Source organism: Dendrobates tinctorius, unplaced genomic scaffold, assembly GCF_039654945.1.
Source record: "Dendrobates tinctorius isolate UK_male_01 unplaced genomic scaffold, ASM3965494v1 ptg000045l, whole genome shotgun sequence".
NCBI lineage: Eukaryota > Metazoa > Chordata > Amphibia > Anura > Dendrobatidae > Dendrobates > Dendrobates tinctorius.
The window spans coordinates 20782229-20807376 of NW_027361713.1; positions in this window are offsets into that span (position 1 = coordinate 20782229).

Here is a 25148-nt window from a genome sequence, read left to right on the forward strand (position 1 = left end):
ACACCTGAAAATGTAAAGTATCTTAGGGAGAGTGAGAAGTTTGAAGAGAACTATCCTCCCTACCCACGAAATTTCATGCTTAGAATGAGTATTAAATTCGATTTGAGTACTTTTAATGAGATTCTGCATATTCACTTCAATGGTTTTGGCAAAATTCCTAGTTATGGAGATGCCTAAATACAAAATTGCATCTTTTTCCCATTCGAATTTGGTAATGTTTTTAATACTAGTGATGGTTTCATTGCTAAGGAAAAAATCTAGAATTTTCGATTTCGTGTCATTTATTCTATAAAAGGAGACCCTAGAGAATTTTTCAATAATAGGAAGAACACCTTTAATTGAATCTAGCGGGTTTGAGAGACTTAATATAATATCGTCAGCAAATAATCCTATCTTATATTGTGTCTCACCTATTTGGATGCCCTTGACAAATTGGCTGGATCTAATAGTTTCTGCTAGAGGTTCCATTATTAACGCAAAAAGTAAAGGCGAAAGGGGACATCCTTGTCTAGTACCATTTGTAATCAAAATTTGCTTAGATAGATGGTTATTAGCATATATATTAGCAGAAGGGGACGAATAAAGTGCCATTATTGTATTTATTAGTTTAGAACCGAAACCAAATTTGTTTAGGGTGGCGGTTAAAAATTGCCAATTGACTCTGTCAAAGGCTTTTTCAGCGTCCAGAGCAAGGAGTAATGATGGAATCTTTTTGGTTTTGATATGGTCTATTAAATTAAATATTCTCCTAGTTCCATCGCTAGTTTGTCGACCAGTTATAAAGCCCAATTGATCTCTATGAACTATGTTTGGTAGTATTTTTTTCATTCTTGTAGCGATAATTTTAGAATAAATTTTAACATCGGTATTAATTAGTGATATAGGCCTATAGTTTTTGACAGAATCTAAATCTCCTTTCGGTTTAGGAATTAAGGATATAATGGCCTGCAGCATCTCTTGAGGAAATTTCCCAGTTTCAGAAGCTCTATTAAAAACCCTAGTTAAATACGGAGTCAATAAAGAGGCAAAGGTCAAGTAATAGTCATTTGAAAAACCATCAGGACCCGGTGATTTCTTAGTTTTGAGTGATTTAATGGCCTCAAGTACCTCAAGATCTGAGAAGGGAACCTCAAGAGATGATAATTGTTGATTAGTTGAATTTTCTCCAAAAGTAAAGTAGTTGCAAACTCATCCTTTTAGAAACTTGTTTGGGCTTTTGAGAGGAGTAAAAAACCATCAAAAATTTCAATCCTGCATGATTCTACCAAGAAATGTGATACTTTATTCAAAACGCTGGTTTTTGCTATTGGGCTCTATTGAATAATGAATGTTTTGAATTTTCTCCAAAAGTAAAGTAGTTGCAAACTCATCCTTTTAGATACTTGTTTGGGCTCTTGAGAGGAGTAGAAAAACATCAAAAATTTCAGTCCTGCATGATTCTACCAAGAAATGTGTGTTCATTCAAACCGCTGGTTTTTTATATTTTGGGCCCTATTGAATAATGAATGTTTTGAATTTTCTCCAAAAGTAAAGTAGTTGCAAACTCATCCTTTTAGAATCTTGTTTGGGCTGTTGAGAGGAGTAAAAAACCATCAAAAATTTCAATCCTGCATGATTCTACCAAGAAATGTGATTCTTCATTCAAAACCTGATTTTTGCTATTGGGCTCTATTGAATAATGAATGTTTTGAATTTTCTCCAAAAGTAAAGTAGTTGCAAACTCATGCTTTTAGAGACTTGTTTGGGCTCATGAGAGGAGTAGAAAAACATCAAAAATTTCAGTCCTGCATGATTCTACCAAGAAATGTGTGTTCATTGAAACCGCTGGTTTTTGATAGTTTGGGCCCTATTGAATAATGAATGTTTTGAATTTTCTCCAAAAGTAAAGTAGTTGCAAACTCATCCTTTTAGAAACTTGTTTGGGCTGTTGAGAGGAGTAAAAAACCATCAAAAATTTCAATCCTGCATGATTCTACCAAGAAATGTGATTCTTCATTCAAAACGCTGGTTTTTGCTATTGGGCTCTATTGAATAATGAATGTTTTGAATTTTCTCCAAAAGTAAAGCAGTTGCAAACTCATCCTTTTAGAGACTTGTTTGGGCTCATGAGAGGAGTAGAAAAACATCAAAAATTTCAGTCCTGCATGATTCTACCAAGAAATGTGTGTTCATTCAAACCGCTGTTTTTTGAAATTTTGGGCCCTATTGAATAATGAATGTTTTGAATTTTCTCCAAAAGTAAAGTAGTTGCAAACTCATCCTTTTAGAAACTTGTTTGGGCTGTTGAGAGGAGTAAAAAACCATCAAAAATTTCAATCCTGCATGATTCTACCAAGAAATGTGATTCTTCATTCAAAACGCTGGTTTTTGCTATTGGGCTCTATTGAATAATAAATGTTTTGAATTTTCTCCAAAAGTAAAGTAGTTGCAAACTCATCCTTTTAGAGTCTTGTTTGGGCTCATGAGAGGATTAGGAAAACATCAAAAATTTCAGTCCTGCATGATTCTACCAAGAAATGTGAGTGTTCATTCAAACCGCTGGTTTTTGATATTTTGGGCCCTATTGAATAATGAATGTTTTGACTTTTCTCCAAAAGTAAAGTAGTCGCAAACTCATCCTTTTAGAAACTTGTTTGGGCTGTTTAGAGGAGTAAAAAACCATCAAAAATTTCAATCCTGCATGATTCTACCAAGAAATGTGATTCTTCATTCAAAACGCTGGTATTTGCTATTGGGCTCTATTGAATAATGAATGTTTTGAATTTTTTCCAAAAGTAAAGTAGTTGCAAACTCATCCTTTTAGAGTCTTGTTTGGGCTCATGAGAGGAGTAGAAAAACATCAAAAATTTCAGTCCTGCACGATTCTACCAAGAAATTTGAGTGTTCATTCAAACCGCTGGTTTTTGATAGTTTGGGCCATATTGAATAATGAATGTTTTGAATTTTCTCCAAAAGTAAAGTAGTTGCAAACTCATCCTTTTAGAAACTTGTTTGGGCTGTTGAGAGGAGTAAAAAACCATCAAAAATTTCAATCCTGCATGATTCTACCAAGAAATGTGATTCTTCATTCAAAACCTGATTTTTGCTATTGGGCTCTATTGAATAATGAATGTTTTGAATTTTCTCCAAAAGTAAAGTAGTTGCAAACTCATGCTTTTAGAGACTTGTTTGGGCTCATGAGAGGAGTAGAAAAACATCAAAAATTTCAGTCCTGCATGATTCTACCAAGAAATGTGTGTTCATTGAAACCGTTGGTTTTTGATAGTTTGGGCCATATTGAATAATGAATGTTTTGAATTTTCTCCAAAAGTAAAGTAGTTGCAAACTCATCCTTTTAGAAACTTGTTTGGGCTGTTGAGAGGAGTAAAAAACCATCAAAAATTTCAATCCTGCATGATTCTACCAAGAAATGTGATTCTTCATTCAAAATGCTGGTTTTTGCTATTGGGCTCTATTGAATAATGAATGTTTTGAATTTTCTCCAAAAGTAAAGTAGTTGCAAACTCATCCTTTTAGAGACTTGTTTGGGCTCATGAGAGGAGAAGAAAAACATCAAAAATTTCTGTCCTGCACGATTCTACCAAGAAATGTGTGTTCATTCAAACTGCTGGTTTTTGATATTTTGGGCCCTATTGAATAATGAATGTTTTGAATTTTCTCCAAAAGTAAAGTAGTTGCAAACTCATCCTTTTAGAAACTTGTTTGGGCTGTTGAGAGGAGTAAAAAACCATCAAAAATTTCAATCCTGCATGATTCTACCAAGAAATGTGATACTTCATTCAAAACGCTGGTTTTTGCTATTGGGCTCTATTGAATAATGAATGTTTTGAATTTTCTCCAAAAGTAAAGTAGTTGCAAACTCATCCTTTTAGAGACTTGTTTGGGCTCATGAGAGGAGTAGATAAACATCAAAAATTTCAGTCCTGCACGATTCTACCAAGAAATGTGTGTTCATTCAAACCGCTGGTTTTTGATATTTTGGGCCCTATTGAATAATGAATGTTTTGAATTTTCTCCAAAAGTAAAGTAGTTGCAAACTCATCCTTTTAGAAACTTGTTTGGGCTGTTGAGAGGAGTAAAAAACCATCAAAAATTTCAATCCTGCATGATTCTACCAAGAAATGTGATTCTTCATTCAAAACGCTGGTTTTTGCTATTGGGCTCTATTGAATAATCAATGTTTTGAATTTTCTCCAAAAGTAAAGTAGTTGCAAACTCATCCTTTTAGAGACTTGTTTGGGCTCATGAGAGGAGTAGAAAAACATCAAAAATTTCAGTCCTGCACGATTCTACCAAGAAATGTGTGTTCATTCAAACCGCTGGTTTTTGATATTTTGGGCCCTATTGAATAATGAATGTTTTGAATTTTCTCCAAAAGTAAAGTAGTTGCAAACTCATCCTTTTAGAAACTTGTTTGGGCTGTTGAGAGGAGTAAAAAACCATCAAAAATTTCAATCCTGCATGATTCTACCAAGAAATGTGATTCTTCATTCAAAACGCTGGTTTTTGCTATTGGGCTCTATTGAATAATGAATGTTTTGAATTTTCTCCAAAAGTAAAGTAGTTGCAAACTCATCCTTTTAGAGACTTGTTTGGGCTCATGAGAGGAGTAGAAAAACATCAAAAATTTCAGTCCTGCATGATTCTACCAAGAAATGTGTGTTCATTCAAACCGCTGGTTTTTGATAGTTTGGGCCCTATTGAATAATGAATGTTTTGAATTTTCTCCAAAAGTAAAGTAGTTGCAAACTCATCCTTTTAGAAACTTGTTTGGGCTGTTGAGAGGAGTAAAAAACCATCAAAAATTTCAATCCTGCATGATTCTACCAAGAAATGTGATTCTTCATTCAAAACGCTGGTTTTTGCTATTGGGCTCTATTGAATAATGAATGTTTTGAATTTTCTCCAAAAGTAAAGTAGTTGCAAACTCATCCTTTTAGAGACTTGTTTGGGCTCATGAGAGGAGTAGAAAAACATCAAAAATTTCAGTCCTGCACGATTCTACCAAGAAATGTGTGTTCATTCAAACCGCTGGTTTTTGATATTTTGGGCCCTATTGAATAATGAATGTTTTGAATTTTCTCCAAAAGTAAAGTAGTTGCAAACTCATCCTTTTAGAAACTTGTTTGGGCTGTTGAGAGGAGTAAAAAACCATCAAAAATTTCAATCCTGCATGATTCTACCAAGAAATGTGATACTTCATTCAAAACGCTGGTTTTTGCTTTTGGGCTCTATTGAATAATGAATGTTTTGAATTTTCTCCAAAAGTAAAGTAGTTGCAAACTCATCCTTTTAGAGACTTGTTTGGGCTCATGAGAGGAGTAGAAAAACATCAAAAATTTCAGTCCTGCACGATTCTACCAAGAAATGTGTGTTCATTCAAACCGCTGGTTTTTGATATTTTGGGCCCTATTGAATAATGAATGTTTTGAATTTTCTCCAAAAGTAAAGTAGTTGCAAACTCATCCTTTTAGAAACTTGTTTGGGCTGTTGAGAGGAGTAAAAAAACATCAAAAATTTCAATCCTGCATGATTCTACCAAGAAATGTGATTCTTCATTCAAAACGCTGGTTTTTGCTATTGGGCTCTATTGAATAATGAATGTTTTGAATTTTCTCCAAAAGTAAAGTAGTTGCAAACTCATCCTTTTAGAGACTTGTTTGGGCTCATGAGAGGAGTAGAAAAACATCAAAAATTTCAGTCCTGCATGATTCTACCAAGAAATGTGTGTTCATTCAAACCGCTGGTTTTTGATATTTTGGGCCCTATTGAATAATGAATGTTTTGAATTTTCTCCAAAAGTAAAGTAGTTGCAAACTCATCCTTTTAGAAACTTGTTTGGGCTGTTGAGAGGAGTAAAAAACCATCAAAAATTTCAATCCTGCATGATTCTACCAAGAAATGTGATTCTTCATTCAAAACCTGATTTTTGCTATTGGGCTCTATTGAATAATGAATGTTTTGAATTTTCTCCAAAAGTAAAGTAGTTGCAAACTCATGCTTTTAGAGACTTGTTTGGGCTCATGAGAGGAGTAGAAAAACATCAAAAATTTCAGTCCTGCATGATTCTACCAAGAAATGTGTGTTCATTGAAACCGCTGGTTTTTGATAGTTTGGGCCCTGTTGAATAATGAATGTTTTGAATTTTCTCCAAAAGTAAAGTAGTTGCAAACTCATCCTTTTAGAAACTTGTTTGGGCTTTTGAGAGGAGTAAAAAACCATCAAAAATTTCAATCCTGCATGATTCTACCAAGAAATGTGATACTTCATTCAAAACGCTGGTTTTTGCTATTGGGCTCTATTGAATAATGAATGTTTTGAATTTTCTCCAAAAGAAAAGTAGTTGCAAACTCATGCTTTTAGAGACTTGTTTGGGCTCATGAGAGGAGTAGAATAACATCAAAAATTTCAGTCCTGCATGATTCTACCAAGAAATGTGTGTTCATTGAAACCGATGGTTTTTGATAGTTTTGGCCCTATTGAATAATGAATGTTTTGAATTTTCTCCAAAAGTAAAGTAGTTGCAAACTCATGCTTTTAGAGACTTGTTTGGGCTCATGGGAGGAGTAGAAAAACATCAAAAATTTCAGTCCTGCATGATTCTACCAAGAAATGTGTGTTCATTGAAACCGCAGGTTTTTGATAGTTTGGGCCCTATTGAATAATGAATGTTTTGAATTTTCTCCAAAAGTAAAGTAGTTGCAAACTCATCCTTTTAGAAACTTGTTTGGGCTGTTGAGAGGAGTAAAAAACCATCAAAAATTTCAATCCTGCATGATTCTACCAAGAAATGTGATTCTTCATTCAAAAGGCTGGTTTTTGCTATTGGGCTCTATTGAATAATGAATGTTTTGAATTTTCTCCAAAAGTAAAGTAGTTGCAAACTCATCCTTTTAGAGACTTGTTTGGGCTCATGAGAGGAGTAGAAAAACATCAAAAATTTCAGTCCTGCATGATTCTACCAAGAAATGTGTGTTCATTCAAACCGCTGGTTTTTGATATTTTGGGCCCTATTGAATAATGAATGTTTTGAATTTTCTCCAAAAGTAAAGTAGTTGCAAACTCATCCTTTTAGAAACTTGTTTGGGCTGTTGAGAGGAGTAAAAAACCATCAAAAATTTCAATCCTGCATGATTCTACCAAGAAATGTGATTCTTCATTCAAAACCTGATTTTGGCTATTGGGCTCTATTGAATAATGAATGTTTTGAATTTTCTCCAAAAGTAAAGTAGTTGCAAACTCATGCTTTTAGAGACTTGTTTGGGCTCATGAGAGGAGTAGAATAACATCAAAAATTTCAGTCCTGCATGATTCTACCAAGAAATGTGTGTTCATTGAAACCGCTGGTTTTTGATAGTTTTGGCCCTATTGAATAATGAATGTTTTGAATTTTCTCCAAAAGTAAAGTAGTTGCAAACTCATGCTTTTAGAGACTTGTTTGGGCTCATGAGAGGAGTAGAAAAACATCAAAAATTTCAGTCCTGCATGATTCTACCAAGAAATGTGTGTTCATTGAAACCGCTGGTTTTTGATAGTTTGGGCCCTATTGAATAATGAATGTTTTGAATTTTCTCCAAAAGTAAAGTAGTTGCAAACTCATCCTTTTAGAGACTTGTTTGGGCTCATGAGAGGAGTAGAAAAACATCAAAAATTTCAGTCCTGCATGATTGTACCAAGAAATGTGTGTTCATTGAAACCGCTGGTTTTTGATAGTTTGGGCCCTATTGAATAATGAATGTTTTGAATTTTCTCCAAAAGTAAAGTAGTTGCAAACTCATCCTTTTAGAGACTTGTTTGGGCTCATGAGAGGAGTAGAAAAACATCAAAAATTTCAGTCCTGCATGATTCTACCAAGAAATGTGTGTTCATTGAAACCGCTGGTTTTTGATAGTTTGGGCCCTATTGAATAATGAATGTTTTGAATTTTCTCCAAAAGTAAAGTAGTTGCAAACTCATCCTTTTAGAGACTTGTTTGGGCTCATGAGAGGAGTAGAAAAACATCAAAAATTTCAGTCCTGCATGATTGTACCAAGAAATGTGTGTTCATTGAAACCGCTGGTTTTTGATATTTTGGGCCCTATTGAATAATGAATGTTTTGAATTTTCTCCAAAAGTAAAGTAGTTGCAATCTCATCCTTTTAGAAACTTGTTTGGGCTGTTGAGAGGAGTAAAAAACCATCAAAAATTTCAATCCTGCATGATTCTACCAAAAAATGTGATTCTTCATTCAAAACCTGATTTTTGCTAATGGGTTCTATTGAATAATGAATGTTTTGAATTTTCTCCAAAAGTAAAGTAGTTGCAAACTCATCCTTTTAGAAACTTGTTTGGGCTGTTGAGAGGAGTAAAAAACCATCAAAAATTTCAATCCTGCATGATTCTACCAAGAAATGTGATTCTTCATTCAAAACGCTGGTTTTTGCTATTGGGCTCTATTGAATAATGAATGTTTTGAAATTTCTCCAAAAGTAAAGTAGTTGCAAACTCATCCTTTTAGAGACTTGTTTGGGCTCATGAGAGGAGTAGAAAAACATCAAAAATTTCAGTCCTGCATGATTCTACCAAGAAATGTGTGTTCATTCAAACCGCTGGTTTTTGATATTTTGGGCCCTATTGAATAATGAATGTTTTGAATTTTCACCAAAAGTAAAGTAGTTGCAAACTCATCCTTTTAGAAACTTGTTTGGGCTGTTGAGAGGAGTAAAAAACCATCAAAAATTTCAATCCTGCATGATTCTACCAAGAAATGTGATTCTTCATTCAAAACCTGATTTTTGCTATTGGGCTCTATTGAATAATGAATGTTTTGAATTTTCTCCAAAAGTAAAGTAGTTGCAAACTCATGCTTTTAGAGACTTGTTTGGGCTCATGAGAGGAGTAGAATAACATCAAAAATTTCAGTACTGCATGATTCTACCAAGAAATGTGTGTTCATTGAAACCGCTGTTTTTTGATAGTTTTGGCCCTATTGAATAATGAATGTTTTGAATTTTCTCCAAAAGTAAAGTAGTTGCAAACTCATGCTTTTAGAGACTTGTTTTGGCTCATGGGAGGAGTAGAAAAACATCAAAAATTTCAGTCCTGCATGATTCTACCAAGAAATGTGTGTTCATTGAAACCGCAGGTTTTTGATAGTTTGGGCCCTATTGAATAATGAATGTTTTGAATTTTCTCCAAAAGTAAAGTAGTTGCAAACTCATCCTTTTAGAAACTTGTTTGGGCTGTTGAGAGGAGTAAAAAACCATCAAAAATTTCAATCCTGCATGATTCTACCAAGAAATGTGATTCTTCATTCAAAAGGCTGGTTTTTGCTATTGGGCTCTATTGAATAATGAATGTTTTGAATTTTCTCCAAAAGTAAAGTAGTTGCAAACTCATCCTTTTAGAGACTTGTTTGGGCTCATGAGAGGAGTAGAAAAACATCAAAAATTTCAGTCCTGCATGATTCTACCAAGAAATGTGTGTTCATTCAAACCGCTGGTTTTTGATATTTTGGGCCCTATTGAATAATGAATGTTTTGAATTTTCTCCAAAAGTAAAGTAGTTGCAAACTCATCCTTTTAGAAACTTGTTTGGGCTGTTGAGAGGAGTAAAAAACCAGCAAAAATTTCAATCCTGCATGATTCTACCAAGAAATGTGATTCTTCATTCAAAACCTGATTTTGGCTATTGGGCTCTATTGAATAATGAATGTTTTGAATTTTCTCCAAAAGTAAAGTAGTTGCAAACTCATGCTTTTAGAGACTTGTTTGGGCTCATGAGAGGAGTAGAATAACATCAAAAATTTCAGTCCTGCATGATTCTACCAAGAAATGTGTGTTCATTGAAACCGCTGGTTTTTGATAGTTTTGGCCCTATTGAATAATGAATGTTTTGAATTTTCTCCAAAAGTAAAGTAGTTGCAAACTCATGCTTTTAGAGACTTGTTTGGGCTCATGAGAGGAGTAGAAAAACATCAAAAATTTCAGTCCTGCATGATTCTACCAAGAAATGTGTGTTCATTGAAACCGCTGGTTTTTGATAGTTTGGGCTCTATTGAATAATGAATGTTTTGAATTTTCTCCAAAAGTAAAGTAGTTGCAAACTCATCCTTTTAGACACTTGTTTGGGCTGTTGAGAGGAGTAAAAAACCATCAAAAATTTCAATCCTGCATGATTCTACCAAGAAATGTGATTCTTCATTCAAAAGGCTGGTTTTTGCTATTGGGCTCTATTGAATAATGAATGTTTTGAATTTTCTCCAAAAGTAAAGTAGTTGCAAACTCATCCTTTTAGAGACTTGTTTGGGCTCATGAGAGGAGTAGAAAAACATCAAAAATTTCAGTCCTGCATGATTCTACCAAGAAATGTGTGATCATTCAAACTGCTGGTTTTTGATATTTTGGGCCCTATTGAATAATGAATGTTTTGAATTTTCTCCAAAAGTAGTTGCAAACTCATCCTTTTAGAAACTTGTTTGGGCTGTTGAGAGGAGTAAAAAACCATCAAAAATTTCAATCCTGCATGATTCTACCAAGAAATGTGATTCTTCATTCAAAACCTGATTTTTGCTATTGGGCTCTATTGAATAATGAATGTTTTGAATTTTCTCCAAAAGTAAAGTAGTTGCAAACTCATGCTTTTAGAGACTTGTTTGGGCTGAGAGGAGTAGAAAAACATCAAAAATTTCAGTCCTGCATGATTCTACCAAGAAATGTGTGTTCATTGAAACCGCTGGTTTTTGATAGTTTGGGCCCTATTGAATAATGAATGTTTTGAATTTTCTCCAAAAGTAAAGTAGTTGCAAACTCATCCTTTTAGAAACTTGTTTGGGCTGTTGAGAGGAGTAAAAAAAAATCAAAAATTTCAATCCTGCATGATTCTACCAAGAAATGTGATTCTTCATTCAAAACCTGATTTTTGCTATTGGGCACTATTGAATAATGAATGTTTTGAATTTTCTCCAAAAGTAAAGTAGTTGTAAACTCATCCTTTTAGAGACTTGTTTGGGCTCATGAGAGGAGTAGAAAAACATCAAAACTTTCAGTCCTGCATGATTCTACCAAGAAATGTGTGTTCTTTCAAACCCCTGGTTTTTGATATTTTGGGCCCTATTGAATAATGAATGTTTTGAATTTTCTCCAAAAGTAAAGTAGTTGCAAACTCATCCTTTTAGAAACTTGTTTGGGCTGTTGAGAGGAGTAAAAAACCATCAAAAATTTCAATCCTGCATGATTCAACCAAGAAATGTGATTCTTCATTCAAAACCTGATTTTTGCTATTGGGCTCTATTGAATAATGAATGTTTTGAATTTTCTCCAAAAGTAAAGTAGTTGCAAACTCATGCTTTTAGAGACTTGTTTGGGCTCATGAGAGGAGTAGAAAAACATCAAAAATTTCAGTCCTGCATGATTCTACCAAGAAATGTGTGTTCATTGAAACCGCTGGTTTTTGATAGTTTGGGCCCTATTGAATAATGAATGTTTTGAATTTTCTCCAAAAGTAAAGTAGTTGCAAACTCATCCTTTTAGAAACTTGTTTGGGCTGTTGAGAGGAGTAAAAAACCATCAAAAATTTCAATCCTGCATGATTCTACCAAGAAATGTGATTCTTCATTCAAAACGCTGGTTTTTGCTGTTGGGCTCTATTGAATAATGAATGTTTTGAATTTTCTCCAAAAGTAAAGTAGTTGCAAACTCATCCTTTTAGAGACTTGTTTGGGCTCATGAGAGGAGTAGAAAAACATCAAAAATTTCAGTCCTGCACGATTCTACCAAGAAATGTGTGTTCATTCAAACCGCTGGTTTTTGATATTTTGGGCCCTATTGAATAAAGAATGTTTTGAATTTTCTCCAAAAGTAAAGTAGTTGCAAACTCATCCTTTTAGAAACTTGTTTGGGCTGTTGAGAGGAGTAAAAAACCATCAAAAATTTCAATCCTGCATGATTCTACCAAAAAATGTGATTCTTCATTCAAAACCTGATTTTTGCTATTGGGTTCTATTGAATAATGAATGTTTGAATTTTCTCCAAAAGTAAAGTAGTTGCAAACTCATCCTTTTAGAGACTTGTTTAGGCTCATGAGAGGAGTAGAAAAACATCAAAAATTTCAGTCCTGCACGATTCTACCAAGAAATGTGTGTTCATTCAAACCGCTGGTTTTTGATATTTTGGGCCCTATTGAATAATGAATGTTTTGAATTTTCTCCAAAAGTAAAGTAGTTGCAAACTCATCCTTTTAGAAACTTGTTTGGGCTGTTGAGAGGAGTAAAAAACCATCAAAAATTTCAATCCTGCATGATTCTACCAAGAAATGTGATTCTTCATTCAAAACGCTGGTATTTGCTATTGGGCTCTATTGAATAATGAATGTTTTGAATTTTCTCCAAAAGTAAAGTAGTTGCAAACTCATCCTTTTAGAGTCTTGTTTGGGCTCATGAGAGGAGTAGAAAAACATCAAAAATTTCAGTCCTGCACGATTCTACCAAGAAATTTGAGTGTTCATTCAAACCGCTGGTTTTTGATAGTTTGGGCCCTATTGAACAATGAATGTTTTGAATTTTCTCCAAAAGTAAAGTAGTTGCAAACTCATCCTTTTAGAAACTTGTTTGGGTTGTTGAGAGGAGTAAAAAACCATCAAAAATTTCAATCCTGCATGATTCTACCAAGAAATGTGATTCTTCATTCAAAACCTGATTTTTGCTATTGGGCTCTATTGAATAATGAATGTTTTGAATTTTCTCCAAAAGTAAAGTAGTTGCAAACTCATGCTTTTAGAGACTTGTTTGGGCTCATGAGAGGAGTAGAAAAACATCAAAAATTTCAGTCCTGCATGATTCTACCAAGAAATGTGTGTTCATTGAAACCACTGGTTTTTGATAGTTTGGACCTTATTGAATAATGAATGTTTTGAATTTTCTCCAAAAGTAAAGTAGTTGCAAACTCATCCTTTTAGAAACTTGTTTGGGCTGTTGAGAGGAGTAAAAAACCATCAAAAATTTCAATCCTGCATGATTCTACCAAGAAATGTGATTCTTCATTCAAAACGCTGGTTTTTGCTATTGGGCTCTATTGAATAATAAATGTTTTGAATTTTCTCCAAAAGTAAAGTAGTTGCAAACTCATCCTTTTAGAGTCTTGTTTGGGCTCATGAGAGGAGTAGGAAAACATCAAAAATTTCAGTCCTGCACGATTCTACCAAGAAATGTGAGTGTTCATTCAAACCGCTGGTTTTTGATATTTTGGGCCCTATTGAATAATGAATGTTTTGACTTTTCTCCAAAAGTAAAGTAGTTGCAAACTCATCCTTTTAGAAACTTGTTTGGGCTGTTGAGAGGAGTAAAAAACCATCAAAAATTTCAATCCTGCATGATTCTACCAAGAAATGTGATTCTTCATTCAAAACGCTGGTATTTGCTATTGGGCTCTATTGAATAATGAATGTTTTGAATTTTTTCCAAAAGTAAAGTAGTTGCAAACTCATCCTTTTACAGTCTTGTTTGGGCTCATGAGAGGAGTAGAAAAACATCAAAAATTTCAGTCCTGCACGATTCTACCAAGAAATTTGAGTGTTCATTCAAACCGCTGGTTTTTGATAGTTTGGGCCCTATTGAATAATGAATGTTTTGAATTTTCTCCAAAAGTAAAGTAGTTGCAAACTCATCCTTTTAGAAACTTGTTTGGGCTGTTGAGAGGAGTAAAAAACCATCAAAAATTTCAATCCTGCATGATTCTACCAAGAAATGTGATTCTTCATTCAAAACCTGATTTTTGCTATTGGGCTCTATTGAATAATGAATGTTTTGAATTTTCCCCAAAAGTAAAGTAGTTGCAAACTCATGCTTTTAGAGACTTGTTTGGGCTCATGAGAGGAGTAGAAAAACATCAAAAATTTCAGTCCTGCATGATTCTACCAAGAAATGTGTGTTCATTGAAACCGCTGGTTTTTGATAGTTTGGGCCCTATTGAATAATGAATGTTTTGAATTTTCTCCAAAAGTAAAGTAGTTGCAAACTCATCCTTTTAGAAACTTGTTTGGGCTGTTGAGAGGAGTAAAAAACCATCAAAAATTTCAATCCTGCATGATTCTACCAAGAAATGTGATTCTTCATTCAAAACGCTGGTTTTTGCTGTTGGGCTCTATTGAATAATGAATGTTTTGAATTTTCTCCAAAAGTAAAGTAGTTGCAAACTCATCCTTTTAGAGACTTGTTTGGGCTCATGAGAGGAGTAGAAAAACATCAAAAATTTCAGTCCTGCACGATTCTACCAAGAAATGTGTGTTCATTCAAACCGCTGGTTTTTGATATTTTGGGCCCTATTGAATAATGAATGTTTTGAATTTTCTCCAAAAGTAAAGTAGTTGCAAACTCATCCTTTTAGAAACTTGTTTGGGCTGTTGAGAGGAGTAAAAAACCATCAAAAATTTCAATCCTGCATGATTCTACCAAAAAATGTGATTCTTCATTCAAAACCTGATTTTTGCTATTGGGTTCTATTGAATAATGAATGTTTGAATTTTCTCCAAAAGTAAAGTAGTTGCAAACTCATCCTTTTAGAGACTTGTTTAGGCTCATGAGAGGAGTAGAAAAACATCAAAAATTTCAGTCCTGCACGATTCTACCAAGAAATGTGTGTTCATTCAAACCGCTGGTTTTTGATATTTTGGGCCCTATTGAATAATGAATGTTTTGAATTTTCTCCAAAAGTAAAGTAGTTGCAAACTCATCCTTTTAGAAACTTGTTTGGGCTGTTGAGAGGAGTAAAAAACCATCAAAAATTTCAATCCTGCATGATTCTACCAAGAAATGTGATTCTTCATTCAAAACGCTGGTATTTGCTATTGGGCTCTATTGAATAATGAATGTTTTGAATTTTCTCCAAAAGTAAAGTAGTTGCAAACTCATCCTTTTAGAGTCTTGTTTGGGCTCATGAGAGGAGTAGAAAAACATCAAAAATTTCAGTCCTGCACGATTCTACCAAGAAATTTGAGTGTTCATTCAAACCGCTGGTTTTTGATAGTTTGGGCCCTATTGAATAATGAATGTTTTGAATTTTCTCCAAAAGTAAAGTAGTTGCAAACTCATCCTTTTAGAAACTTGTTTGGGCTGTTGAGAGGAGTAAAAAACCATCAAAAATTTCAATCCTGCATGATTCTACCAAGAAATGTGATTCTTCATTCAAAACCTGATTTTTGCTATTGGGCTCTATTGAATAATGAATGTTTTGAATTTTCTCCAAAAGTAAAGTAGTTGCAAACTCATGCTTTTAGAGACTTGTTTGGGCTCATGAGAGGAGTAGAAAAACATCAAAAATTTCAGTCCTGCATGATTCTACCAAGAAATGTGTGTTCATTGAAACCACTGGTTTTTGATAGTTTGGACCTTATTGAATAATGAATGTTTTGAATTTTCTCCAAAAGTAAAGTAGTTGCAAACTCATCCTTTTAGAAACTTGTTTGGGCTGTTGAGAGGAGTAAAAAACCATCAAAAATTTCAATCCTGCATGATTCTACCAAGAAATGTGATTCTTCATTCAAAACGCTGGTTTTTGCTATTGGGCTCTATTGAATAATAAATGTTTTGAATTTTCTCCAAAAGTAAAGAAGTTGCAAACTCATCCTTTTAGAGTCTTGTTTGAGCTCATGAGAGGAGTAGGAAAACATCAAAAATTTCAGTCCTGCACGATTCTACCAAGAAATGTGAGTGTTCATTCAAACCGCTGGTTTTTGATATTTTGGGCCCTATTGAATAATGAATGTTTTGACTTTTCTCCAAAAGTAAAGTAGTTGCAAACTCATCCTTTTAGAAACTTGTTTGTTCTCATGAGAGGAGTAGAAAAATATCAAAAATTTCAGTCCTGCACGATTCTACCAAGAAATGTGTGTTCATTCAAACCGCTTGTTTTTGATATTTTGGGCCCTATTGAATAATGAATGTTTTGAATTTTCTCCAAAAGTAAAGTAGTTGCAAACTCATCCTTTTAGAAACTTGTTTGGGCTGTTGAGAGGAGTAAAAAACCATCAAAAATTTCAATCCTGCATGATTCTACCAAGAAATGTGATTCTTCATTCAAAACCTGATTTTTGCTATTGGTCTCTATTGAATAATGAATGTTTTGAATTTTCTCCAAAAGTAAAGTAGTTGCAAACTCATCCTTTTAGAGACTTGTTTGGGCTCATGAGAGGAGTAGAAAAACATCAAAAATTTCAGTCCTGCATGATTCTACTAAGAATTGTGTGTTCATTGAAACCGCTGGTTTTTGATAGTTTGGGCCCTATTGAATAATGAATGTTTTGAGTTTTCTCCAAAAGTAAAGTAGTTGCAAACTCATCCTTTTAGAAACTTGTTTGGGCTGTTGAGAGGAGTAAAAAACCATCAAAAATTTCAATCCTGCATGATTCTTCCAAGAAATGTGATACTTCATTTAAAACGCTGGTTTTTGCTATTGGGCTCTATTGAATAATGAATGTTTTGAATTTTCTCCAAAAGTAAAGTAGTTGCAAACTCATCCTTTTAGAAACTTGTTTGGGCTGTTGAGAGGAGTAAAAAACCATCAAAAATTTCAATCCTGCATGATTCTACCAAGAAATGTGATTCTTCATTCAAAACCTGATTTTTGCTATTGGGCTCTATTGAATAATGAATGTTTTGAATTTTCTCCAAAAGTAAAGTAGTTGCAAACTCATGCTTTTAGAGACTTGTTTGGGCTCATGAGAGGAGTAGAAAAACATCAAAAATTTCAGTCCTGCATGATTCTACCAAGAAATGTGATTCTTCATTCAAAACCTGATTTTTGCTATTGGGTTCTATTGAATAATGAATGTTTGAATTTTCTCCAAAAGTAAAGTAGTTGCAAACTCATCCTTTTAGAGACTTGTTTAGGCTCATGAGAGGAGTAGAAAAACATCAAAAATTTCAGTCCTGCACGATTCTACCAAGAAATGTGTGTTCATTCAAACCGCTGGTTTTTGATATTTTGGGCCCTATTGAATAATGAATGTTTTGAATTTTCTCCAAAAGTAAAGTAGTTGCAAACTCATCCTTTTAGAAACTTGTTTGGGCTGTTGAGAGGAGTAAAAAACCATCAAAAATTTCAATCCTGCATGATTCTACCAAGAAATGTGATTCTTCATTCAAAACGCTGGTATTTGCTATTGGGCTCTATTGAATAATGAATGTTTTGAATTTTCTCCAAAAGTAAAGTAGTTGCAAACTCATCCTTTTAGAGTCTTGTTTGGGCTCATGAGAGGAGTAGAAAAACATCAAAAATTTCAGTCCTGCACGATTCTACCAAGAAATTTGAGTGTTCATTCAAACCGCTGGTTTTTGATAGTTTGGGCCCTATTGAATAATGAATGTTTTGAATTTTCTCCAAAAGTAAAGTAGTTGCAAACTCATCCTTTTAGAAACTTGTTTGGGCTGTTGAGAGAAGTAAAAAACCATCAAAAATTTCAATCCTGCATGATTCTACCAAGAAATGTGATTCTTCATTCAAAACCTGATTTTTGCTATTGGGCTCTATTGAATAATGAATGTTTTGAATTTTCTCCAAAAGTAAAGTAGTTGCAAACTCATGCTTTTAGAGACTTGTTTGGGCTCATGAGAGGAGTAGAAAAACATCAAAAATTTCAGTCGTGCATGATTCTACCAAGAAATGTGTGTTCATTGAAACCACTGGTTTTTGATAGTTTGGACGTTATTGAATAATGAATGTTTTGAATTTTCTCCAAAAGTAAAGTAGTTGCAAACTCATCCTTTTAGAAACTTGTTTGGGCTGTTGAGAGGAGTAAAAAACCATCAAAAATTTCAATCCTGCATGATTCTACCAAGAAATGTGATTCTTCATTCAAAACGCTGGTTTTTGCTATTGGGCTCTATTGAATAATAAATGTTTTGAATTTTCTCCAAAAGTAAAGTAGTTGCAAACTCATCCTTTTAGAGTCTTGTTTGAGCTCATGAGAGGAGTAGGAAAACATCAAAAATTTCAGTCCTGCACGATTCTACCAAGAAATGTGAGTGTTCATTCAAACCGCTGGTTTTTGATATTTTGGGCCCTATTGAATAATGAATGTTTTGACTTTTCTCCAAAAGTAAAGTAGTTGCAAACTCATCCTTTTAGAAACTTGTTTGTTCTCATGAGAGGAGTAGAAAAATATCAAAAATTTCAGTCCTGCACGATTCTACCAAGAAATGTGTGTTCATTCAAACCGCTTGTTTTTGATATTTTGGGCCCTATTGAATAATGAATGTTTTGAATTTTCTCCAAAAGTAAAGTAGTTGCAAACTCATCCTTTTAGAAACTTGTTTGGGCTGTTGAGAGGAGTAAAAAACCATCAAAAATTTCAATCCTGCATGATTCTACCAAGAAATGTGATTCTTCATTCAAAACCTGATTTTTGCTATTGGTCTCTATTGAATAATGAATGTTTTGAATTTTCTCCAAAAGTAAAGTAGTTGCAAACTCATCCTTTTAGAGACTTGTTTGGGCTCATGAGAGGAGTAGAAAAACATCAAAAATTTCAGTCCGGCATGATTCTACTAAGAAATGTGTGTTCATTGAAACCGCTGGTTTTTGATAGTTTGGGCCCTATTGAATAATGAATGTTTTGAGTTTTCTCCAAAAGTAAAGTAGTTGCAAACTCATCCTTTTAGAAACTTGTTTGGGCTGTTGAGAGGAGTAAAAAACCATCAAAAATTTCAATCCTGCATGATTCTTCCAAGAAATGTGATACTTCATTTAAAACGCTGGTTTTTGCTATTGGGCTCTATTGAATAATGAATGTTTTGAATTTTCTCCAAAAGTAAAGTAGTTGCAAACTCATGCTTTTAGAGACTTGTTTGGGCTCATGAGAGGAGTAGAAAAACATCAAAAATTTCAGTCCTGCATGATTCTACCAAGAAATGTGTGTTCATTCAAACCGCTGGTTTTTGATATTTTAGGCCCTATTGAATAATGAATGTTTTGAATTTTCTCCAAAAGTAAAGTAGTTGCAAACTCATCCTTTTAGAAACTTGTTTGGGCTGTTGAGAGGAGTAAAAAACCATCAAAAATTTCAATCCTGCATGATTCTACCAAGAAATGTGATTCTTCATTCAAAACCTGATTTTTGCTATTGGGCTCTATTGAATAATGAATGTTTTGAATTTTCTCCAAAAGTAAAGTAGTTGCAAACTCATGCTTTTAGAGACTTGTTTGGGCTCATGAGAGGAGTAGAAAAACATCAAAAATTTCAGTCCTGCATGATTCTACCAAGAAATGTGTGTTCATTGAAACCACTGGTTTTTGATAGTTTGGACCTTATTGAATAATGAATGTTTTGAATTTTTTCCAAAAGTAAAGTAGTTGCAAACTCATCCTTTTAGAAACTTGTTTGGGCTGTTGAGAGGAGTAAAAAACCATCAAAAATTTCAATCCTGCATGATTCTACCAAGAAATGTGATTCTTCATTCAAAACGCTGGTTTTTGCTATTGGGCTCTATTGAATAATAAATGTTTTGAATTTTCTCCAAAAGTAAAGTAGTTGCAAACTCATCCTTTTAGAGTCTTGTTTGGGCTCATGAGAGGAGTAGGAAAACATCAAAAATTTCAGTCCTGCACGATTCTACCAAGAAATGTGAGTGTTCATTCAAACCGCTGGTTTTTGATATTTTGGGCCCTATTGAATAATGAATGTTTTGACTTTTCTCCAAAAGTAAAGTAGTTGCAAACTCATCCTTTTAGAAACTTGTTTGGGCTGTTGAGAGGAGTAAAAAACCATCAAAAATTTCAATCCTGCATGATTCTACCAAGAAATGTGATTCTTCATTCAAAACGCTGGTATTTGCTATTGGGCTCTATTGAATAATGAATGTTTTGAATTTTTTCCAAAAGTAAAGTAGTTGCAAACTCATCCTTTTACAGTCTTGTTTGGGCTCATGAGAGGAGTAGAAAAACATCAAAAATTTCAGTCCTGCACGATTCTACCAAGAAATTTGAGTGTTCATTCAAACCGCTGGTTTTTGATAGTTTGGGCCCTATTGAATAATGAATGTTTTGAATTTTCTCCAAAAGTAAAGTAGTTGCAAACTCATCCTTTTAGAAACTTGTTTGGGCTGTTGAGAGGAGTAAAAAACCATCAAAAATTTCAATCCTGCATGATTCTACCAAGAAATGTGATTCTTCATTCAAAACCTGATTTTTGCTATTGGGCTCTATTGAATAATGAATGTTTTGAATTTTCTCCAAAAGTAAAGTAGTTGCAAACTCATGCTTTTAGAGACTTGTTTGGGCTCATGAGAGGAGTAGAAAAACATCAAAAATTTCAGTCCTGCATGATTCTACCAAGAAATGTGTGTTCATTGAAACCGCTGGTTTTTGATAGTTTGGGCCCTATTGAATAATGAATGTTTTGAATTTTCTCCAAAAGTAAAGTAGTTGCAAACTCATCCTTTTAGAAACTTGTTTGGGCTGTTGAGAGGAGTAAAAAACCATCAAAAATTTCAATCCTGCATGATTCTACCAAGAAATGTGATTCTTCATTCAAAACGCTGGTTTTTGCTGTTGGGCTCTATTGAATAATGAATGTTTTGAATTTTCTCCAAAAGTAAAGTAGTTGCAAACTCATCCTTTTAGAGACTTGTTTGGGCTCATGAGAGGAGTAGAAAAACATCAAAAATTTCAGTCCTGCACGATTCTACCAAGAAATGTGTGTTCATTCAAACCGCTGGTTTTTGATATTTTGGGCCCTATTGAATAATGAATGTTTTGAATTTTCTCCAAAAGTAAAGTAGTTGCAAACTCATCCTTTTAGAAACTTGTTTGGGCTGTTGAGAGGAGTAAAAAACCATCAAAAATTTCAATCCTGCATGATTCTACCAAAAAATGTGATTCTTCATTCAAAACCTGATTTTTGCTATTGGGTTCTATTGAATAATGAATGTTTGAATTTTCTCCAAAAGTAAAGTAGTTGCAAACTCATCCTTTTAGAGACTTGTTTAGGCTCATGAGAGGAGTAGAAAAACATCAAAAATTTCAGTCCTGCACGATTCTACCAAGAAATGTGTGTTCATTCAAACCGCTGGTTTTTGATATTTTGGGCCCTATTGAATAATGAATGTTTTGAATTTTCTCCAAAAGTAAAGTAGTTGCAAACTCATCCTTTTAGAAACTTGTTTGGGCTGTTGAGAGGAGTAAAAAACCATCAAAAATTTCAATCCTGCATGATTCTACCAAGAAATGTGATTCTTCATTCAAAACGCTGGTATTTGCTATTGGGCTCTATTGAATAATGAATGTTTTGAATTTTCTCCAAAAGTAAAGTAGTTGCAAACTCATCCTTTTAGAGTCTTGTTTGGGCTCATGAGAGGAGTAGAAAAACATCAAAAATTTCAGTCCTGCACGATTCTACCAAGAAATTTGAGTGTTCATTCAAACCGCTGGTTTTTGATAGTTTGGGCCCTTTTGAATAATGAATGTTTTGAATTTTCTCCAAAAGTAAAGTAGTTGCAAACTCATCCTTTTAGAAACTTGTTTGGGCTGTTGAGAGGAGTAAAAAACCATCAAAAATTTCAATCCTGCATGATTCTACCAAGAAATGTGATTCTTCATTCAAAACCTGATTTTTGCTATTGGGCTCTATTGAATAATGAATGTTTTGAATTTTCTCCAAAAGTAAAGTAGTTGCAAACTCATGCTTTTAGAGACTTGTTTGGGCTCATGAGAGGAGTAGAAAAACATCAAAAATTTCAGTCCTGCATGATTCTACCAAGAAATGTGTGTTCATTGAAACCACTGGTTTTTGATAGTTTGGACCTTATTGAATAATGAATGTTTTGAATTTTCTCCAAAAGTAAAGTAGTTGCAAACTCATCCTTTTAGAAACTTGTTTGGGCTGTTGAGAGGAGTAAAAAACCATCAAAAATTTCAATCCTGCATGATTCTACCAAGAAATGTGATTCTTCATTCAAAACGCTGGTTTTTGCTATTGGGCTCTATTGAATAATAAATGTTTTGAATTTTCTCCAAAAGTAAAGTAGTTGCAAACTCATCCTTTTAGAGTCTTGTTTGAGCTCATGAGAGGAGTAGGAAAACATCAAAAATTTCAGTCCTGCACGATTCTACCAAGAAATGTGAGTGTTCATTCAAACCGCTGGTTTTTGATATTTTGGGCCCTATTGAATAATGAATGTTTTGACTTTTCTCCAAAAGTAAAGTAGTTGCAAACTCATCCTTTTAGAAACTTGTTTGTTCTCATGAGAGGAGTAGAAAAATATCAAAAATTTCAGTCCTGCACGATTCTACCAAGAAATGTGTGTTCATTCAAACCGCTTGTTTTTGATATTTTGGGCCCTATTGAATAATGAATGTTTTGAATTTTCTCCAAAAGTAAAGTAGTTGCAAACTCATCCTTTTAGAAACTTGTTTGGGCTGTTGAGAGGAGTAAAAAACCATCAAAAATTTCAATCCTGCATGATTCTACCAAGAAATGTGATTCTTCATTCAAAACCTGATTTTTGCTATTGGTCTCTATTGAATAATGAATGTTTTGAATTTTCTCCAAAAGTAAAGTAGTTGCAAACTCATCCTTTTAGAGACTTGTTTGGGCTCATGAGAGGAGTAGAAAAACATCAAAAATTTCAGTCCTGCATGATTCTACTAAGAAATGTGTGTTCATTGAAACCGCTGGTTTTTGATAGTTTGGGCCCTATTGAATAATGAATGTTTTGAATTTTCTCCAAAAGTAAAGTAGTTGCAAACTCATCCTTTTAGAAACTTGTTTGGGCTGTTGAGAGGAGTAAAAAACCATCAAAAATTTCAATCCTGCATGATTCTTCCAAGAAATGTGATACTTCATTTAAAACGCTGGTTTTTGCTATTGGGCTCTATTGAATAATGAATGTTTTGAATTTTCTCCAAAAGTAAAGTAGTTGCAAACTCATCCTTTTAGAAACTTGTTTGGGCTGTTGAGAGGAGTAAAAAACCATCAAAAATTTCAATCCTGCATGATTCTACCAAGAAATGTGATTCTTCATTCAAAACCTGATTTTTGCTATTGGGCTCTATTGAATAATGAATGTTTTGAATTTTCTCCAAAAGTAAAGTAGTTGCAAACTCATGCTTTTAGAGACTTGTTTGGGCTCATGAGAGGAGTAGAAAAACATCAAAAATTTCAGTCCTGCATGATTCTACCAAGAAATGTGTGTTCATTGAAACCACTGGTTTTTGATAGTTTGGACCTTATTGAATAATGAATGTTTTGAATTTTCTCCAAAAGTAAAGTAGTTGCAAACTCATCCTTTTAGAAACTTGTTTGGGCTGTTGAGAGGAGTAAAAAACCATCAAAAATTTCAATCCTGCATGATTCTACCAAGAAATGTGATTCTTCATTCAAAACGCTGGTTTTTGCTATTGGGCTCTATTGAATAATAAATGTTTTGAATTTTCTCCAAAAGTAAAGTAGTTGCAAACTCATCCTTTTAGAGTCTTGTTTGAGCTCATGAGAGGAGTAGGAAAACATCAAAAATTTCAGTCCTGCACGATTCTACCAAGAAATGTGAGTGTTCATTCAAACCGCTGGTTTTTGATATTTTGGGCCCTATTGAATAATGAATGTTTTGACTTTTCTCCAAAAGTAAAGTAGTTGCAAACTCATCCTTTTAGAAACTTGTTTGTTCTCATGAGAGGAGTAGAAAAATATCAAAAATTTCAGTCCTGCACGATTCTACCAAGAAATGTGTGTTCATTCAAACCGCTTGTTTTTGATATTTTGGGCCCTATTGAATAATGAATGTTTTGAATTTTCTCCAAAAGTAAAGTAGTTGCAAACTCATCCTTTTAGAAACTTGTTTGGGCTGTTGAGAGGAGTAAAAAACCATCAAAAATTTCAATCCTGCATGATTCTACCAAGAAATGTGATTCTTCATTCAAAACCTGATTTTTGCTATTGGTCTCTATTGAATAATGAATGTTTTGAATTTTCTCCAAAAGTAAAGTAGTTGCAAACTCATCCTTTTAGAGACTTGTTTGGGCTCATGAGAGGAGTAGAAAAACATCAAAAATTTCAGTCCTGCATGATTCTACTAAGAAATGTGTGTTCATTGAAACCGCTGGTTTTTGATAGTTTGGGCCCTATTGAATAATGAATGTTTTGAGTTTTCTCCAAAAGTAAAGTAGTTGCAAACTCATCCTTTTAGAAACTTGTTTGGGCTGTTGAGAGGAGTAAAAAACCATCAAAAATTTCAATCCTGCATGATTCTTCCAAGAAATGTGATACTTCATTTAAAACGCTGGTTTTTGCTATTGGGCTCTATTGAATAATGAATGTTTTGAATTTTCTCCAAAAGTAAAGTAGTTGCAAACTCATCCTTTTAGAAACTTGTTTGGGCTGTTGAGAGGAGTAAAAAACCATCAAAAATTTCAATCCTGCATGATTCTACCAAGAAATGTGATTCTTCATTCAAAACCTGATTTTTGCTATTGGGCTCTATTGAATAATGAATGTTTTGAATTTTCTCCAAAAGTAAAGTAGTTGCAAACTCATGCTTTTAGAGACTTGTTTGGGCTCATGAGAGGAGTAGAAAAACATCAAAAATTTCAGTCCTGCATGATTCTACCAAGAAATGTGATTCTTCATTCAAAACCTGATTTTTGCTATTGGGTTCTATTGAATAATGAATGTTTGAATTTTCTCCAAAAGTAAAGTAGTTGCAAACTCATCCTTTTAGAGACTTGTTTAGGCTCATGAGAGGAGTAGAAAAACATCAAAAATTTCAGTCCTGCACGATTCTACCAAGAAATGTGTGTTCATTCAAACCGCTGGTTTTTGATATTTTGGGCCCTATTGAATAATGAATGTTTTGAATTTTCTCCAAAAGTAAAGTAGTTGCAAACTCATCCTTTTAGAAACTTGTTTGGGCTGTTGAGAGGAGTAAAAAACCATCAAAAATTTCAATCCTGCATGATTCTACCAAGAAATGTGATTCTTCATTCAAAACGCTGGTATTTGCTATTGGGCTCTATTGAATAATGAATGTTTTGAATTTTCTCCAAAAGTAAAGTAGTTGCAAACTCATCCTTTTAGAGTCTTGTTTGGGCTCATGAGAGGAGTAGAAAAACATCAAAAATTTCAGTCCTGCACGATTCTACCAAGAAATTTGAGTGTTCATTCAAACCGCTGGTTTTTGATAGTTT